The following is a 13,820-nucleotide window of genomic DNA, read 5'->3' on the forward strand; positions in this document are numbered from 1 at the left end:
TGCGTTAGTACTTTGTATTTGTAATTTTTCCACGTGGTCCTGTGTGCTCCACCTTAACTGTTTTCACCTGTGCTCATTTGTAGCTTCGCCCCCGAGTTAACTTTCCGCAGGTGTTCCCTGTTTCCTTTCCCGCCTTGTTTGTGTATTTAAGCCCCTGTTTCTTTAGTGTTTGTTTGTCGGTTTTTGTGTGTTGTTTGCATCTGTTCCCGTTACGTTTATGTTCCGTTTGTACTCTGAGTTCCTGGTTTTGGTGTATTGTTTGTTTGTTTTCAATGTTAAATAAATATTACTTGCATTTGCATCCACTCTTTGCGTCCATCCCTGCCGCAGCCGTGACATATGGCTATTTAGTGTTTGTTTATTTGTGCTAAAATGGTCATTTTTGATACTGTTATTAACAATTAAAAAGTACATTATAAAAAAGCCCAATAAACCTAATAAAAGGCAGAAAAATTGCAATTGCAAATATCTAAGAACAGACAATAAATCCAACAAAAACAACAAACTAAAAACAACTATGTAATAAATATCAAACGAAAAACTAAAAAAAAAAAAATCAAACCCAGTCTCTCCTCCACACGCCGTGCACACTTGTGTCTGTGGGTGAAATGTGAAATCGAAGTCCTTGTCCACTCTATTGATCTGGAGGAGTAACACATTTACTGTAAAACACAGCAGTGCTCAGTGCTAAACGCTGTGTGCATACCTGGCAGTCAAAAGCTATTAAGATCCTGACCTTCAGTCTGAGAGGTGCGGAGTGAAAACCACAGGCACGGCGGGGTCTCGACTCAGAGACAGATAGAGAAGCCCGCTCGCTCCATCCCTCTCCGAGCTTTCCGGAATTAAATACATGCAGAGAGGTGTGAGGCTTTGAGGAACGCGCTGATTCCTCTGACAGCTTCAATCCGCCGTGTGTTGTTCGGGGAGGAAAAGCCTGGCGTTTAAATGAAACGGCTTTGTGTTGGAGGCGCTGGGTCGGAATGAGCTGTTTTCTGAAGGCCGCCGCCTGCCCTTTGCCCTCCCCCTGTCTGCCTGGACCATTGTGATTGGAATCTGCTGAAAGAAGATAGAGAGACCATTGGCGAGTGCGATCAAGGCGGGTGACACCAGCCAGCATGTGGATGGTGGGGAATTGAACTGGGCTGCTTTCTTTGGGCCATAAATCATACAGCTTTGTCAACACCCTACTCCTCTCAGCACAGAACAAACATATCACTGCACAGCAGAGCTCTGTGAAGGCAGCCACTGGATATCATTCAGCTTTCTAATCTCGAGAGCTGCTGCCCCCCCCCCCAACAAACAGCAGCGGTTCTACTCTACTCTGATTCTACTCTACAGTTTTAATGCAAGGGTTTGAGCGCTTCAGTCAAATAATTCATTTTATTATTTTCTCTAAATAAAATGTACTGTAGAAACATGAGTACTTAAAAATGTAGCATATTGGGAAAACAAATAAAACCACCATTTAAGACCATTTAAAAAATAATGAGTTTGTTTGATTTTACCTAACTGAAAACCTCTGGAATATAATCAAGAGGAAGATGGATGATCACAAGCCATCAACTGAACTACTTAAATGCTTGAATTTTTGCACCAGGAGTGGCATAAAAAGTTATCCAAAAGCAGTGTGTAAGAGTAGTGGAGGAGAACATGCCAAGATAAAATAATGCTTAAAATTAAATTACTCAAGATTGGCCCACAGTACAACAACGGTTCTACCACCACTTGAAAGAGACTGTCCTTGGCTATCGTTGGTGCCAGTTTGAGCAACTTTCACTGTATGGTTGATTTTATAAAAACTTAATGAATATGAACTTGTTTTCTTTGCATTATTTAAGGTCTGAAAGCTCTGCATCTTTTTTGTTATTTCAGCCATTTCCCATTTTCTGCAAATTAATGCTCTAAATAACAATATTTTTATTTGGAATTTGGGATCAATGTTGTTTGTAGTTTATAGAATAAAACAACAATGATCATTTTACTCAAACATTTAACTATAAATAGCAAAATCAGAGAACCAGATTCAGAAACTGAAATGGTCTCTTAATTTTGTCCAGAGCTGTACTTTATTTCTCTGTAGATGCTGCAAACCTACAGAACTTAGAAACTTAGTGCGCCCTTTTTTAGCAATCTATAGGTGAGTTGTCAAACATGCACTGATTTAGGGCATGTCAGTGTGTCTTTGTCATGGCTGGACAGGATACAGACATGCGCAGATGTAAAACAGTTCATCAGAAATATCACAGATAGACAGGGATGTGAAAGCAAGCAGGTTCAAAACTGGAAAACAGCAGTCAGAGTGAGTAAACATACCATAAACGAAAGACAGTCCAGAGCTCATACACAAGACGGAAATAACGAACGGGAGGAGTCATAAATAGTCCAAAACAGAAGATCAAACACAGGCAACGAGAAATGCTTTGTAAAGAGGGAAAACCTACAATATTCAGGTGAGGAGTGAATGGAGAGAAAGTTTATTTATGGGGTGTAGAACAGGTGAGATCAATAATCCGGTGAGACTAATATTCCTAGAAGTGCCGTGTGAAGTTATGCCATCGCATAAGGGAGTGATGTCAGCATGAGGTGCATTCTGTGCATTGTAGACTGTGAAACAGGTGAGAGTCTTTGCTATCATAATGACAGGTAAAGAATGCTATGACTATGACTAGAGTAATTTACATTACATTACATTACATTTGGCAGACGCTTTTTGTCCAAAGCGACTTACAATAGTGAAGTACAAAAAGAAATAGAAGTTAAAGATAAAAAAAAACATCTTTAGATAGGGCCTAAAGGAGGTCAAAGAGAAATAATGGGATAGAGGAGTAGAGGAGGGGAAGGAGGAAATGAGGTTAGAAGTAGTTAGTGTGTTAGAGGTGTTAGGAGAGTAAGTGCTCTTTGAAGAGCTCTGTCTTCAGGAGTTTATTAAAGATAGTGAGAGATTCTCCTGATCTGGTAGTGGAAGGTAGTTTGTTCCACCATTGGGGAACTCTGTATGAGAACAGTCTGGGTTGTTTTGTGTGAATGTTTGTTTGGTAAAGCGAGGCGACGTTCATTGGAGGAGCGCAGCGGCCGGGAGGTAGCGTAAGCCTTCAGGAGCGAGTGCAGGTAGGAAGGAGCCTGTTCTGTCATCACCTTGTAGGCGATTGTAAGAGCTTTGAATTTGATACAAGCAGCAACTGGTAGCCAATGGAGCTCAATGAGCAGTGGAGTGACATGTGCCCATTTTGGTGTGGCTGTTCCCAAGGGACACACAAAAAGGGAACACAAATCGCATTTTACACTCATTCTGCTGCAGGATGCAAATGTATGGGGAGGGAAGTTGGATTCTGAGAGAGCTAGAATTCGTCACAACACCTGGCAAAGCAACTCACCAAACTCTTAACTAACATTCTACAAACGTATAAGCATATCTACTTTAAAGCTCCACTGGGTAAGATTGAGATTTTGTGCTCGTGGGCTCCCTCTACAGTTGTAGAGTGTAATAAATGTTTCAGGCCAATTAGTTTCTTTTTTCTATTTTTTTGTCTTTCACAGACATATTCGTTCTTTTTCCAGCTTCTGCCAGAGTGTCTGTATGTTAGTTTGTAAAAAATTAACCAGTAGTCCTTGTAGAACTGTTAGAACTAAAGATCGGAAAGCAGGTCGCAGTTCTCGCGAGCGTTGGTCTGGTTTGAGCTCAGAGGAGCTCCGGCACAGACACGAGCGCACCGCTATTCCTCCTATTACACCTCAATGCAGCGCTGCAGTGAACTTCAAGCTGTAATTTTACTTCTTTAAAAATCTAATGAGATTAAAGCAGACAAAAACACAAACCAAACAAAAAAAAATAAATAAATCAGCAGCTGGTTCATCATGAATCATGCACATCTGAAAAGCTGAATATGAAATACAAAGAATAGCGTGCTATTAAATGAGTACTATTAAATGAATGGAGCAATATTGTTCTATGAAAAATTAAAAATGTCCTTGAGTCTAGTCAAAAGCTGATTCATGCCAAAAAAGACAAAAAAGCTAAGAGCTACAAATTCATATTATATACATGCAAGATAATAAATAACATTTTAACATTTTTGGTGTGTGAATTTGGGCATTAAAAAGATTGTGGTCTTCTTATTGGAGTTACAGTTTTGTTACCTCAAATGTTTGGCTTTGATAAAACCTTGTAAAATTCTGAATCCAGGATTTCTGCATTCACAGAGAACCAATCAAAGCAACTGTACTGTGTAGGAGAACAGATACAGACTGTGACTGACGGAAATCAGACTCAATGCTTTTGAGCTTCTGTTTGGAAATCTAGTGAAAGTTCTGCAGTTTTATAAAGACGACAAGTTTCCTTTATACTGCAGTTTATGAGAAGTATGACCTGGACTGACTCTTTGCTTGGTTGTACAATCTTTAAAAAATTAGAGTTTCTTCAAAAGGTTCTTTTATAGTGCTTTTCTAGGAACTAGGGATGCATAAATGCCTTTTTTTTCCCAACCGAGTACAAATACATGCATTTTTGTATTTCCCAGTACACTGAAAAAAAGCATAAGAACCATGTCATTGATTTAAAGTGCATTTTTACATTGGTCTACTCAAAAAAATATGTTTTTTCTCAGTTTGTCTGAAAGCAAATCCATTCCCTAATAAAACAACTTAAAGTAAATAATTTATATCAAATAATATTTTTTACTTAATTTCAGGGGTTATGATATCACATCAGATCACTCCTCCTGGAGTCTTTCTGTCAGTCAGTCTCACACTTTTCCCATTGGTTCTCATCACCACTATTACACGTAAAGGGCGTGACCTCCCTCACCATCGTTGTGAAGTTTTTCCCCTCAGGGTATCTTCTCTACTGAGGGACGTTTTATATAATGGCTACATGCTTGCATGCAGTGTTGTAGGCTGTAAGAACAAGTTGCTGTTTTCTTTATTGTTGAGTGTTGTAGTGTTCACAGTTGTGTTACTGCACAGTTATACTGCCTTTGTGTGACCAATTAAAGAATAAAATCCCGATTAGAAACTTTGAAAGTTTCTTCAGCATTAATTGGTGCTTTAATATTAGAATATTAAGTAAATTTTGAGTTATTCTAGCATAATTTAATAAGTCCTACACGTGTGACTATAGAATATATATATATATTAATAAAGAAATTACGAAAAGTTTATGAAATTAACTAATAGAGTTAAAATGATTTAATTAGTTTATTCAAGGTAAAACTATACATGGCTGTAATAGAAAATAATAGTTTTAATGTTTTTTTTTCAGAAAGAAAGTATAAAAAAGGGTTTAAAGAACGTTTGGGTACTTTTTAGGTTAAATAATATATTGATTGATTTTACATCAAAATTTTAAGTCCTAATTAAATCATAACTATATGTTGGAAAAAAAACTAATATATTTAGGTGTAACAAGTTAGAAAAAAAATGTGGGTTGGTCCAACGTTTATTTTTCTCAGTGTACCCTTTCAATACCTACTTTGAATTAAACAATAGAGAGCATTATGTAATACTGTAGTTGTTAAAGTGTAAAGTGTTTTTTTTTTTTCAACCAAGCACAAAGAAAGAAATTTCCCAGCATCATCAAGTGACATCAGGAGCACATCAACCAGTCAGATGAGATTTTCAGGGAAGTACAGGAAGTTAATATTGAGGTAGGAGAGGGCTGAGCAAGCAGTGTTTTTTTTTCCCCAGGGTTTTTTACTGCATGCTCTCTCCGGGTTCAGTGGCCCCTGAGGACCTGAGCTTAGGGTCTGCAGGCACCATTAAACTAGTGCCGGTCTTAGTGGTGGCATTTGGGGAAAAAAATGGACAATATTTGTTAAATGGTTCTGATTGATTTTACATATTTTCTCAGCTTCACAATTGCTTTGTTGCTAGGGTTAGGGTTAGTTGTTTTTTACCCACATGCATCTCTTTGCTTTCCATGTTGGTTATTCATCTAACTTTAAATGTACAGTCTGCACAGATAAGTGTAGACATTTAGTTGTTTAAATATATATTTTTTTAAATAATCAATGTTACAGAACACATCTGGGCAAAAAAACACACATTAAATGTGTGGGTTCAGACAGGAGGTGGTCCAGATGTAAATACCGGGAAATTCATTCATATTCATTTTTTATTGTCAAACTCAAATGTTTTCAGTCTACCGCAGAAATACATGAATTTAGGCCTCAAGGTTTCAAAACTGTTGAAGGGACTATATATTTCCATTTTTCTACAACATTGATATTTGGGATATCAGCAATATGATACTGAGTTCTGGAATGTTTGTGATCTGATGCTGAAGTTCACAACTAAAGCTGGAGTTTAAAAGGCTTTAAAGGTAATATCTGTGTATAAAACATTTATAAACAACATTGATAAACAATGATTTTGCTTAATTGCTTTATAAGAAATTATTTATTTTGGACTAATTTGGGAGTGCCCTCAGGTGGCCTGAGAAACTCTAAATTATATTCTATACTCTATTTATACTCTAAATTGGGTATTCTCCTCTCTAGGATAAGTTAGCTAGCTATCTACAGCTAGCTAGCTTTTATGCTTGCTATGAGGAAAATGGCTATAAAACTATACATTTTAAGGAGATAATGCCATAGACATATATACACATAGACTCAGCATAGCATAGACAGGCTATCTATGTATGTACAGGGGTTGGACAATGAAACTGAAACACCTGTCATTTTAGTGTGGGAGGTTTCATGGCTAAATTGGACCAGCCTGGTGGTCAATCTTCATTAATTACACATTGCACCAGTAAGAGCAGAGTGTGAAGGTTCAATTAGCAGAGTAAGAGCATTAACAGTTTTGCTCAAAAAATTGCAATGCACAAATTATAGGTGACATACCAGAGTTCAAAAGAGGACAAATTGTTGGTGCACGTCTTGCTGGCGCATCTGTGACCAAGACGGCAAGTCTTTGTGATGTATCAAGAGCCACGGTATCCAGGGTAATGTCAGCATACCACCAAGAAGGACCAACCACATCCAACAGGATTAACTGTGGACGCTGTAAGAGTAAGCTGTCTGAAAGGGATGTTCGGGTGCTAACCCGGATTGTATCCAAAAAACATAAAAACACGGCTGCCCAAATCACGGCAGAATTCAATGTGCACCTCAACTCTCCTGTTTCCACCAGAACTGTCCGTCGCCACAATAAATTATTGTGGTTTAAAACCAGGTGTTTCAGTTTCATTGTCCAACCCCTGTACATTTGTAAATGTGAACCGTTAAGCCAAATCCAATCTGAGCAAAAAATCGGATTCGGGCAATGTGACTTCCAATGTGAACGTAGCCTTAGTCGGTCACAATGGGTCAGAATAGTTTTAAATTTCAAGTATAATTTCAGAATAGTTTTAAAGTTCAAGAGCGTACTATGCTACCTACAAACGTTTGAGTATATTTTTAAGTTTAAAGTTACAAATTTGACCCCATATTTGTAACAGAAGTCTCTTTTAAATGTCTAAAGATTCTTCACTTGATGAAAATCTTCACACATCTTCATTACAAACATGTTTCTCGTTAGAAAGAACCCAATGGAGTTCTATGACAGTGTTCAACGACCCAGTTGAAGCATCTTTATATCTGTAGTGTGTATGGTTCAAGGAAAATGATGTGGAGGTTCTTTAAGCTTAAAGTGCTTCTTCACATTTCTCGTTTTTTAAAAAGTAGTTCAATAACAGATTCATAGCTATTGGTTCACTGAAAGGTTTGTTGGCGAATGTAGATTTTTTAAAACAGCATTGCTCCTAAGAACCCTCTTTACATTTTAAGAGTGTTGAAATGCTGTCCTCGCACTATGATGCCATAATTACCCCCTTATGGCGTGAAGCACCAGAGATAATAGCAGAGGAGAAAGGTTCACAGTGCGTGCAGAAAGATTTAAAGAGCCCATATCCTACGTTTTACAGGCATGTTACTGTATCCCCACTGGTCCTCTCATGACAATTGTGTGGTTTTATGTACCAAAAACAGTTATAAATCAATTTTCTAGTACCTTTTTCCAGCTTCTCCATTTCGAGCCTTTGCTATAATTGAATTAAACAGACTCTGGCTTAAAGACTGTTAGACACTATGTGGACAAAAGTATTGGGACACCTTCTCATTCATGTTTCTTCAGAAATCAAGGGTGTAAATCAGTATATTTAAAGAGTGCTAAAATGGAACAACTTTTTCTGTACTTATTATACTTTAATTACAGTATAAAAATAGTACAAAAGTCTTACTTAAGTTGTGCCAAGTATACTTAACTGTACTAAAATAGAACTATTTTAAATGTACTTAAGTGACATTTAAACATACTACTTCATTATTATATTTCCCCATATTTTAAATATGCTTACAGTACAATTATAATACATTTACACCAGGTATTTTAGAAATGTAGAATTGATGTTAAATATTTGTAAAATATGCTTCTTGTTCCTGTCTTTTGTAAGTAGCACACTTCTAGTATACTTTGTTGGGTATAAAAATATATTTTAATATAGTGAACGACAATTGTTAGCGTGTTACAATTTTTTTCAGTTTGACACTGTATTCTATAATCTACTTATATTTATATTTTCCTAATTATAATTACAGAGCATGGGATTTTCATTTTTAACTATTATTTATGTAATACCTAAATATATTTTTAAAGCATTTTACGAATGTAGTAATTTAATGTACTTTCTAAAAAATTACATGATACATTGTGCTCTAAGTGGACTATTGTATCAGTTGTTTTAAACACAGTTTGCTAAAAATGTACAAAGTCAGTATACTTCTCAAATATATACACATACACAATATATACAAATAACACATTTAAATGTCAAATAAAAAAACATAGTAGTAAAGTAAGTAAAGTTGCAACATGCTAACACCTCACTGTTAAGTCTCAAAATTATTATTTTATTATTTTAAAAATCAAGAGACCACTTCAGTTTCTGAATCAGTTTCTCTGATTTTGCTATTTATAGGTAAATGTTTGAGTAAAATGAACATATGTTTTATTTTATAAACTACAGACAACATTTCTCCCAAATTCCAAATAACAATATTGTCATTTAAAGCATTTGTTTGCAGAAAATTAGAAATGACTGAAATAACAAAAAAGATGCAGAGCTTTTAGACCTCAAATAATGCAAAGAAAACAAGATGTTTTTCATAAAGTTTTAAGAGATCACAAATCAATATTTGGTGGAATAACCCTGTTTTTTAATCACAGTTCTCAAGCATCTTGGCATGTTCTCCTCCACCAGTCTTACACACTGCTTTTGGATAACTTTATGCCTTTACTCCTGGTGCAAAAATTCAAGCAGTTCAGCTTGGTTTGATGGCTTGTGATCATCCATCGTCCTCTTGATTATATTCTAGAGGTTTTCAATTTGGTAAAATTGAAGAAACTCATAATTTGTAACTGGTCTCTCGTTTTTTTTCAGAGCTGTATATTATTTAACTCTTTGTAAGTTTTACATAAATCTATTCATGTATTTCCATTAAAAACATCTGTAAAAAATCTGTAAAAATGTCATAGAGAACTAAACTAATGTGAGATACACCTACCAATCTCTGCTCTTCCCCCTGTTCTTATCACTCATGCATGGATGTCCCAAACGATTTGCATACAATTTATCTCCCCGCGATCAGCCATGTGATGCTAGAGCACGAATAGCATGAAAGCACAGAGACTAATGACCCAGATATTGCATTCTACCCCACATGTCTCTCTCTCTCTCTCTCTCTTTCTGTTTAAGGTTCTGCCTTTGTGCAGTGCAGCCTCCACAGAGGAGAAGAGGGGCTTCTCAGCTTCTCAATTCACTAGAGGCTCGAGGGCAGTTGCAAATTGCATGTCATTTGATCTCTCGACTTACTGTCTATCTAAACTGCATCAAGAGAGTTTTATCTCTGATCCTGCCTGCTTGCTGTTCCCTGGTCTGATCTAAATAAGTCTGATGCGTTTTATTTTTTCCTTGCATCTAAATACAGTCATTATTTTCCTGAGTCATTCATTCCCTTTTCTCCTGCCCCTTACTGTCCTATAGTGGGTGTACCATCTTCCATAGGTGACTCCTCCATTATGGGAACTTTTATGTCCTCAGGGTTTTATATATATATGTGTTTATATATATATATATATATATATATATATATATATATATATATATATATATATATATATATGGTGTGAATCGCTCGCTTGAGGTCATGTTTTGGGTCGTTGTCCTGTTGCATCATCCATCCTCTGTTGAGCTTCGGTTGGCAGACAGATGGTCTTAAGTTTTCCTGCAAAATGTCTTTATAAACTTGGGAATTTATTTTTCCGTTGATGACGGCAATCCGTCCAGATCCTGAGGCAGCAAAGCAGCCCCAAACCATGATGCAACCTCCACCATGTTTCACAGTCAGTTAAAATGAAGTTTTGATGATGGTGTGCTGTGCCTTTTTTTCTCCACACATAGCGTTGTGTGTTCCTCCCAAACAACTAAATTTTGGTTTCATCTGTCCACAGTATATTTAGCCAGTACTGCTGTGGGACATCCAGGTGCTCATTTGCGAACTTCAAAACGTGCAGTAATGTTTTTTTGGTGTCCTCCTATTAACTCCATACTTATTTAATGTTTTCCTTATTGTAGATTAGTCAACACAAATGTTAGCATGTGCCAGAGATTTCTGTAAGTCTTCAGCTGACACTATAGGATTCTTCCTCACCTCATTGATCATTCTGCGCTGTGCTCTTACAGTCATCTTTACAGGACGACCACACCTAGAGAGAGTAGCAACAGTGCTGAACTTCCACCATTTGTAGACCACCACATGATGAAATTCATGACCAACTGAAAATTGCCATTACCGCAACACAACATGGCGATACCAGTGGCAATACTGACACCAGGTGATGGTAATAAAAGTTTTTTAGGTTCACCATTAGCATCTATTTAAAGGTCTCATTCTATCATTTTTTTCATTCATTTTAAACAGTCTAGTTGTGGTCTCTAGTATGAGTGTCATGTGAGCCGTTGCTCAGGTGTTTTTATTTAGCCCCGCTTTAGATCACTGATTAAGAGGTCTCTGAAGAAAGACTGTATTTGGGCCTTGCTCATGAATATTTATACATGCAAACATATCGCCTCTGATTGGCTAACAGTACTGCAGCAGAGAACACCTACCTGCCACCCCCCACAGTCAATTTTACAGCTCTAAAACTCAAATTACAGACTTAGTTGTAAAGATACAGCACTGAGAGCTAGGTAAAGTCAACCCTTCGACCCGAGGCCTAAAGAAATGTTACCAATGCCGCGGTGCGAGCGGAGACTGGCCACCGCAGCGCTGCTCTCCCCGTGACTGAGAAATGTTATCTATGCTGCGATTTGAGAGGATTACCCCTCCTCCCCACCCCCACAGCTGAGCGGGTCTCGGTAAAACATGGAATCAACCGGAGATCCAATGTAAACCTATAGTTGCTTACACAAGATTGCTAATGGTAACTAGCTGCTGTAAACAGAGCTGTAAACTGACAGTGTGACTGGCTCTGCTGCAGCCGGCTTTATCTCACAAGATGACATAGACACAGATCGACTTTTCCCGATCGACTAGATTTTCTGAGTATTTTCTTCTGCAGACAACAATGGAGATTGAGGAACAGTTTCATATGCAGCAAGCTGTTGAGAGAGCTGTTGTATTTCACAAAGAACAAGAACAAGTGTATTTTAGCAGAAGGACACCTTAAAAAAAGAAGATTATATTGACTTAATGCCAAAAATATATATTGCTAATCATAAAAAGAACCCCCAATTAAATAATCCGCTGTATGCATAGGCTTGTTTGTTATGTGCAGTTGGAAAAGAAATAGCATATAGGGCTTTATTAGGGCGGTCTACATGTCTCCGTGTCTGCTTACTTAAAGCCGAGCTCCTGCGATTGGTTCAGCTGCCAGACAATATTTCCTAGCATCTGACAAGCATTTGAGAGAAAAACTGCAAAACTACATGCATTTTCCTGGGAAGGTGCCATGAAAACATGAATCATGTGTAACCAGCCATCTCGTCTATTCTCATTTCAGATCCACATGCTTCCTCTGTGCTCAACGCACCAAAGAAAAGGCTCCATTTTGATATGTGCCATCCAACTGAGACTCCATTTCTCACATCTCATACACACACATACACTCACATATAAACACACACATACACATATACTCGTTCTGACACACATATATTTCTTCCCGTCGTCCAATTTTTGAATCTGACCTCAGGGTTAGCAGTGATCCCATCGATTCAGGTCGTGACACTACTGCAGACATTTTGACTTCACAGTGATTGTATACACACACACACACACATTTCTTCCCCTCCGTTCAATCTCTGAGTCTGACCTCCGGGCCAGCACTGATCTCATCGATTGTGATGATGACGCCACTGCAGGGACTTGGGGTGAAATTCAGAGACAGGCACTGTCTGTATCAGCCGACGCAAAATGTATTTTTTTTTCCATAACCAATATGTGTGCAAATACACAGCTCAGGGGAAAAAAAATAAAAAAAGAGACCACTTAAAATATATGAGTGTCACATCCTGGTCTCGTCTCGTGTCTGTGTGTCTTCCCCACGTGACCTGTGCTCCCCTGTGTCTCCTGTCTCAGTACTTTTCCACCTGTGTCTCATTTGTAGCTCCGCCCCTTCCCCAGGTGTTTCTAATTATAGTGTTTCCTGTTTCTTTAAATAGCCCTCGTCTACCACTTTGTCTCCGTCGGTCTTTGCACTAACCCCTGTTGTTTTGTCTCTCCGTGTTTCGTAGTTTCTCCGTTTTTTCATAGCCTCTGTTCCTTGTTATTTTCCCTGTTTATTGCCCTGCTCAGTTTAGTCTTCCTAGTCCTGTTTATTTCTAGTTTCCCTTGTTATTCTCTTGTATATACCCTGCTTTGTGTTTATTTTCTAGTTTTGCTCCTTATATATATTCCCTGTTTGTTTATCATTATTATTATCTCTAGTTTGTTTATGTTCTCTAGTCTCCCTCGTTTATTTTGGTTTATTATCTTTGTTACGTGTTTACTTGTTTCTTTGTTTATCTTTGTTATTTATTTATTAAATATTTCCTTTTGTTCTTACCTGCACTTGTGTCCGCTTTCCTCGTCTCCCTGCCTGGGTCATCCGTGACAATGAGTTTTTTTTTTAAATTGAAAATCTCTGGAATATAATCAAGAGGAAGATGAATGATCACAAACCATCAAACTAAGCTGAACTGCTTGAATAAAGGCATAACGTTATCCAAAAGCAGTGTGTAAGACTGGTGGAGGAGAACATGCCAAGATGCATGAAAACTGTGATTAAAAACAAGGGTTATTTCACCAAATATTGATTTCTGAACTCTTAAAACTGTGTCCTGTGTGTCCTGTCCTGTGGCCACTGAGGAGGAACTAGAGAACGACCGACACAAGTAACGACCACACTGTAAGCCTGGATAAGTTGAGTTGACTCAAATTATTTGAGGAAACTGGTTGTCTTTAGATTTTTAAGTATTTTTTTTTTACTGAAAACTTGAGTTAATTAGACTAAAAGCCTTTAGCTATTATACCTAATTTGTAAGTGCATTTCATTGATTTTTATTTTTTTTTAATCAGTTGCTTTGAATAATAATTCTACTTTAAATGTTATGGTCAAGAGAATAAAGTACATTTGGTTTTAGTCTTCTCTTTCATTGATTTCATTTAAGTAAAATACAAATTTGAAATCCGCATAGAAAATTAGATTAAAGAGAACAGTATATCAGCTCAGAAAATAATGCTTGCTCTTATAGCCTACAACATAGAGGCAAGACAGTTAATCATGATATAAGATCTACAAGT

Source organism: Astyanax mexicanus, chromosome 18, assembly GCF_023375975.1.
Source record: "Astyanax mexicanus isolate ESR-SI-001 chromosome 18, AstMex3_surface, whole genome shotgun sequence".
Lineage (NCBI taxonomy): Eukaryota > Metazoa > Chordata > Actinopteri > Characiformes > Acestrorhamphidae > Astyanax > Astyanax mexicanus.